Genomic DNA, 7,719 nt, shown 5'->3' with positions numbered 1-7,719 from the left:
TTGAGGCATATTCTGAGTATAATGCACTGTCTACAAAAGAGCTAATGAAGTTTGAATGGACATGAGGAAGAGGGCCTGCCAGCCCCTGTGTGCATTTTATATGTATATTCATGCATTTAACAATAAAAAAGCAGTGATTATTATGTCTAAATTTTTATGGGAGTTAAATATATAGCTTAATTATAAAATAATCAAATAAAGTATCTTTTGGGAACAGCAGTTAAGAAATATTGACAATAGGGATTATTATTAATTATTAATGTTACTTCAGAGTTAGTTTTGGACTCTTCAGTATGACATTTAAGGTTCTAAAATATCTCATCCTCATCTTCCAGACCATGAGTAGAAGTCTGCTGCCATCTCTATACAAGTTTTACCAACTTTAGTAAAGATTCTGCTAGAAGGGAGTGACTTCCTGATACCCGGCATACAGAATAGGGTGGCAATTTAATGATTGTATGTTGGATGAAAAGAGTTGCATTGGATTAACTCCTATGTTTGTAACTGCCCCTACCTATGTTGGTAGGATGGCCATTAGAAGTTTATTTTTTATTCTGCTCTTTATTTAGGATGATTCCTATATCTATCTTTTCAAGTTTACTGATCTTTTCTTCTGAAATATCAAAACATTATTAGTCTCTTCAAGTGCAATTTTATTTTAGAGACTTTTTATCTCTAAAAGTTCCATATGGCTGTATATCATCCATTTATCTCCTTGTAATGTGCATGTTTCCCTCCATCTTCTTGAACATATATAGAGAGTATATTTATAGTGTTTTAAGGTCTTCATCTGCTAATTCCATCATCTATGTCATTTGTATTTCTCTTAGATTTTTTTTTTCTGGTTATTGTTTCTTTACTTGCCTCACAATTTTTTACTGAATGCCAAATATGCATTTTATAGTGTGGAGTGCTAGATATTTTCTTTGTGTTCTTTTAAATAGCATTGGACTTTTTTTTCCTGTCATGTTGTTATTTGGAATTAATTTGTTACTTTTGTGGCTTGTTTTATGTTTGTTAGAGTGGGTTCAGAGGAGTTTTGAGTCTAAAATTATATTTCCTTCACTACTAAGATGCTGCCCTTTTGAGAATTCTACCTGATGCCATCTAAGATGAAGTCTTTTCACTTTGGCTGAGGGGAAAACAAACAAATTCTAGCCCTGTGTGAATTTTGGCTAACTATCTTTGGTTCTTTTCTGAGCGTCAGGGACTTTCCTTTTATTCATATATACGCCAGTACTGGTCTGAAGATGTAGGGGGGTTCCTCAGAAGACTTCTGGGTTTTTCTCTCTGTGCAGCTTCTTCCTAGTACTCTGCCTCTCAAATTCTAGCTGCCTTAGTCCCCCTGGACTCTGCTCTCTAGCTCCACAATTCAGCAAGGTTGCAGGGCTTTCTTTGGGTCCCCCTTCCCTGTAGGGTCTTACCACAGTAAGCTGAGGTAAGGCCAAGGCTAACCTCATTTGTTTCTTCACTCTCATAGATCGCTGCTCTTCTCCACCTACTGCCCAGTATCTGAAAACTGTTTTATATATTTAGTCTGGTTCTTTACTTGTTTATGTTTGAAGGGTAAATCAAATTCTTTTTCCTTCATCATGCCTGGAAGCAAAAGTCTGTCATTCCTTCTTAATTTATTAGCTGGAGTAATTCTATAGGAACAGCTTTCTTTCATCAACTCTTTGATTATTTTCAGTACAGTTTATATAGAAAAGATTTATTCTTTTCATTTTCTAGTTTTCAAAATGACATTTTTGATTCCTAGCACCTTCCAAAAGAGACCAATAGATTTTTAAAGCATTATGAACTAATAATAATATTTTCAATATCTTTTAGTATATTGCAGTTATTATACTCATGGATGCTCTGATTATATCTCTGGCCAATGAAAGGCTTTTCATTGTAGCTCTTGTTTTATTTTGATACAACTTTAATAGTCTTTGAATACTATCTTACTCTTATGTCATGACAAGACCCAGAATAGATGCTGAAGACTCCAGGATTCCTGAAATCATATTTTTTATCAATTTTATTCAGTCTAATAGTGCACATATGAGTATATTTCTAGATAGACAAAACTGCATTATTATAGGTAATTATATGTTCTGAAAATAGCAGTAGATACTATCTATCAGGTTATAGAAAAATGGCTGGGACATTGCACAAATCAGAGGGCATCAATAGGCAATGAAACTGTACAAATTTGACTGAATATTTCCGTTATGGATCATTTTTTGGACAAATGAAATCAGAAAGATAGCACTCAAGATAAAACTGAAATAAAGAGACAATTAAAGATTTGGAGTGGCTGGATAGATTAGCAAAAACATAGTTTGAGAAAATGAAATTAAAAGCAAAGACATACGATAGAAAGAGTATTTTTAAAATTGTGGGTAGAAAGCAGAGTCTGAGGGTCCCCAGCCCTGGAGCTCTTAACAGGAGAGAGCTATTAACGGCCCTTGGGAAACCTCACTATATTCATCATGGAACCATAATAAGTGGATTTCAGTGAATGAGGCTGATGATGAGTGACAGGAAACTACATTAATCTGATTCATGTTTCATTATTATAGAGCCACAGCTGATACACAGGCACTCTTCTTTGTTGATCAGAATGTTCCCTTCTCTGAGTGGTGCTAAAATTTTGTCCCTCTAATTTCTCATTTTATACTGTGAATTCCAGTCCTCTTATGATAGTGCATTCTTTCTTTAGACAAGGTACCACATAATTACTAAGGTTAAACTTAGCTAGAATCACAATTTTGTTACATTTCCCTGAATTTACCCCTATATCACTGTGATTATGTTTTGGGATGTTCTTAAAAACTCTCAATCTGATCCAAATCCTCTTGGATGGTGTCAGTGGTATAGATGGCATCTGATCATTCTAGTTTGAGTCCTTCTAATCGCAGCCTCTGATAGTAATTTAAACTTCAAATTAGAGCTTAACACTTTCTTTTCTATATACCTCCAATGTAGATATTTATGGGATTTCTTAAAAATTAACTGAATAAATATTTATATAGTGTAAATTGCTTTCAAAGCACTTACTTCTGACATAAGCCTAAAAAGAATTCACTTATTGAACATCAAATAAATTTTGATTTTTTTATTATAACACTTAGCTTTGTTGACAGTTTCCTGATTTTGTTTTGATGTTTGTTTATCAACTTTATCACATAGGTATGCTATGGTACACTTCCATTCCCTGTGTTTTTTTTTTCTCACTATTGAAAAATCAACTGGAAAAATAATGTTAAAGTAGCTAAGAAGGCATGTTATGGGGTCGTCTTGTATTAATTTTCTTTGTGGTTATTATATTGCTTAAACCCTAAAGGGTTCTTCCAGAAAAAGAGATTGGTTACAAAGCAAGCACATTCAATTACATGAATTTCAAATTCTGAGTCCAAAAGTTGACTGCCCTCATTCTTAACCACCTTGTATCATTTTACACTACTACCTTTGTACTATTTGAATTCATGACATTTTGTCCCATTCTACTACACTTTCTAATGAAAATAGGAATCTTATTTTAATTATAACAAGGTACACATGCATTGAATAGCTTACTCAGTGCTAGGCACTATGGTAAGCATTTATAAAGGTTATTTTATTTAACCTTATAAGGACAGGTGTTTTGTGGCACGAATTTGACAGATGTGAACATTTAGGATTAAAACACTTGTGACTTGCCCAGAGACACGTATTTGGTGTCCAAACCTGGGCTGTCTGACATCAAAGTCCACAATGCTATCCACTAGGATAAATTAATGGGGATATTAATAAAATAGTAACACTTGTATTTAATCATTGATAGGTTAAATGTATAGATAGATACAGGCAGGGATAGGGATATAGAGAGTGAGAGCAAGAAAGCAAGACACATAAGCACATCATTATACTTTTAAATTAGTCCTGGAAATTGATTTCATTTGTAACATTTGTTTGGGGAACTGGGTATATCTCTGATTTATGAATTGCTCTTTTTGATTTTTAAAAGTTTCATGAAATGTTTTGTGTAATGGTTAGGAAAGCTCTGCTATGCATAGATACTGAAATCTTTCATACTCACAAAGAGACTATACTTAGAAAAATAAATATGTCAGCATATTTGTAAAAAAATATGGAATGATGTTACTTATTTTAAATCCCAGACTGTCTGGAAAATTATTATGTAACCATAACTTTTAAATAGTCAATCTGTAATCTGTTTACCATATAGAGAAAAATGTACTTTTCTCTAACAAAAAACGGGTCTAGAAATATACACAGCAAATGATGAGTGGTGGCTGGTTATTACTAAGTGGTGGGGCTAGAGATGTTTTAAATTTTTTCTTATTCATTTTTTCAAGTAAATGCAGTGTATATGTATTGGGATAGTCATGAAGAAAGAAAGTAGAAGTAATTTTTAAATTTAAAGAACCATTAACATTAAACATGATCCTTCCTTGTGACAAAAAGGTCTAGGGCTAACTGTAGAGGTTGAGGCTGGGACATTTGGTGAGTGAGGTCCTCGCTTGGGGCACAAAACTTAAAGGCAGGACAAAAAAACTCAGTGATGAAGTTAATAGTAAAAAAAAAATCAAAATTTCAAATAAAGACAGTATCAAAGAGGGCTGGGATTAGGGTGAGGTTAGTGAAATAAATCATGCAACTGCAGTGTTGGATCCTGTCTTTGTTTATGACTCACAGTTATAGCAGAGCTTTCAGTAAATTTTATTTCTGTTGGGCAAGAAAATTATCCACACGATTATCTCTCCAGGAATAATTCTTTGGCTTGATGTGACTCTACAATGTTTACTAGTGTACCAAATATGATTGTTCACCGAGTTTTCTGTAGTTCTGCCCTTAAATGACTGAAGGCGTTTCAGAAAAAGATTGTGAAATAACAGACTTGGCTCTTCATTTCTTAGCATATATAAAGTATTTTTCCTCAAATATTTTTTCAGGTTTTTAAAAAAGATTGTATTTATTTATTTTTAGAGAAGAGAAGGGAGGGAGAAAAACATCACTGTGTGGTTGCTCATGTGCACCCCCTTCTGGGGACCTGGCCCACAACCCAGGCATGTGCCTTGACTGGAAATCAAACTGGAGACCCTTTGGTTTGCAGAGGGGCACTCAGTCCACTGAGCCACACTAGCCAGAGCTCAATTTTTTTTTCAATGAACAACTCAGTGTATAAAAGCTTTCCACAAAATAATTACTTGCTTTTGAAAGGAAAGAACTAGAGATTAAAAAAAATAAAACATTTTGAAAGGGACACAGGACTGAGCAGTATATGTTGAAGTGGTCTTCAGGTAGTTCATGTTTTATCTGTTTCTTTGGTGCTTTTCAACAGAGATGATGAAACAGATCCCAATCTCTATGTTGTGAGGTAAACATGCACCGTAGTTTTTGAGTAGCAGAGGCTTCTAATATTTAAAGAGAAATAATATGGTGCTCCTTTACAGATTTCTTCCTAATAGAAAGAAAAAGCCTTAAATTGCCAGTTTTAATTTAGAAAGAAGATGGATGGGGAAAAAAATATCATGGCAGAAGATGAGAATTCATGTTTCAGGGATAGTGTTTAGATTGATTTTTTTGGGTCAGAACTGTATAAAAAATTTTCCCAGTTATATTAGTATGAAGGTATTCATATTCCTGAACTAGTATAGGCTATTTTGGGATAGTTTTCTTTCTTTCTTTCTTTCTTTCTTTCTTTCTTTCTTTCTTTCTTTCTTTCTTTCTTTCTTTCTTTCTTTCTTTCTTTCTTTCTTTCCTTCTTTCTTTCCTTCCTTCCTTCCTTCCTTCCTTCCTTCCTTCCTTCCTTCCTTCCTTCCTTCCTTCCTTCCTTCCTTCCTTTCTTTCTTTTCTTTCTCTTTCTCTCTCTTCCTTTTTCTTTGCTTCAAAAAGGATTTTGCAAAATTTCTTCCTCCCCACTCCTCAGCAGACAATTTGCAAGGTTTATTCTGAGTTTATTCTTTTCTGAGCAGATGTCTTTTGTGGGACATAGTTACATGATGGGAATAACTGAAAAGTAAAAAATACAGCAACTACTGCTAAGCCAAATAACAGCAAAGAATTCTTGGTTAGAAAGCTGCTTAAATTCCTTTCTTATTATAAAATGAAAATGTGGATTTACCGTATTTTTATTTATTTTGTTTTTTATTGAATTTGTTGTGGTGACATTGGTTAATAAATGTCCATAGGTTTTGCAGGTATAGTTCTATAATACATAATCTGTATGTTGTATGGTGTGTTCACCATCTCAAGAAGTCTGGATTTATTTTAATAATATTTTCTGCAACTCACTGTTCTCATGATAATGTAATCAGCAACATCAGCCTGTCAGTTTAGTAATTGAAAGGTTGTTTCCATTAATTAGTTTTACAACTGGATGTCTTGACTTTCTTGCTGCCATATGAAAACTAGCAAAGATGAATATGTTGTGCTTAATAAAATAAATAACTCTACTGAATTTGAAAAATGGAGTCAATTTGTCTTCTCTCTTTTCAGTGGCAGATGCAAGATGACAACTAAATTAGTGGTCAATTCATTTAAAAGGAAAATGTATATCAATATTGCCAACCACTGCCATTGAACACACAAACATAATTTAATATGCTGACATACTCCTGTAGGCAAGTGATGTAAAAACCACTAAAATTACAGTAATCTTGATCTATGGTGAGGAACTTTGAACCTTTGATCAATTATTTATCCAGGTACTGGAGGGATTTATAAATTACTTCTTGGGGAAAGTTTAGACCTTGCCCTTAGACACTTTCTTCCATATTTTCTAGTCAGGATCACTTCCTTGATAGGGTCCTCAACTGTCTTCAGGCCCTATGACTGTTAAAGCCACAGAGACAACATCACTTCTAGGTCCTGTTAGCCATTGTGAACAACTTTCTCCTGCATAACTCTCATTTAGCTGGTACACATTTATTGAAATCATTGTGCCAGGATCTATGCCAGGGACTAGAGCTGTGTTAGTAAACAAATGACTGTCAAAGTTTTACCTGAGAGAAATGAAATTTATGGATAGACATAAAGACTGTTTATTCTTCAACAACAGTGGTTCAAGGCCTTTTTTTGAAGCACAAACCCCTCTGAGAACTTGATAGACATTGTTCCCTAAAAATTCAGATTATGCACAAACTTAACTGAATTTTGAATTCATTTTTAAAATTAATTTTTGGCTGCCATTACTTAATAATAACATTACATAAGTTTCAGTTGTACGTCTTTATACGATGCATCTGTCTACTTCATTGTGTGCTTATAACTCAAAGTCTAGTCTCCTTCTATCACCATATATTTGATAGCCTTTACCCCCTTCATCATCCCCCAACCCTCTTCTCCTCTGATAATAATGATTCTGTTGTCTGTATGAGTTTTTATTTTTGTTTGTTCATTTGTTGTTTTTTTGTCTTATATTCCACATATGGGTAAAATCATATAGTTCTTGTCTTTCTGCCTGACTTATTTCACTTAGCATAATACTTTCAAGATCCATACATGCTTTCACAATGGCAATATTTTAGCATTTTTTATGATTGAGTAGTATCCATTGTATATATGTACCATATCTTTTTTATTCAATCACCTGTCAAAGGACACTTAGATTGTTTTCATGTTTTGGCTGTTGTGAATAATGTTGCAATGAATGTAAGCGTATATATCTCCTTATGAATAAATGTTTCCAAATTTTTCCTGTTGATACCCAGAAGAGGGATTGCTGGG

This window comes from Pteronotus mesoamericanus, unplaced genomic scaffold (genome assembly GCF_021234165.1).
Source record: "Pteronotus mesoamericanus isolate MK-2021 breed Mesoamerican mustached bat unplaced genomic scaffold, CSHL_Meso_final contig_100, whole genome shotgun sequence".
Taxonomy (NCBI): domain Eukaryota; kingdom Metazoa; phylum Chordata; class Mammalia; order Chiroptera; family Mormoopidae; genus Pteronotus; species Pteronotus mesoamericanus.
This window is presented reverse-complemented; position numbering follows the sequence as displayed.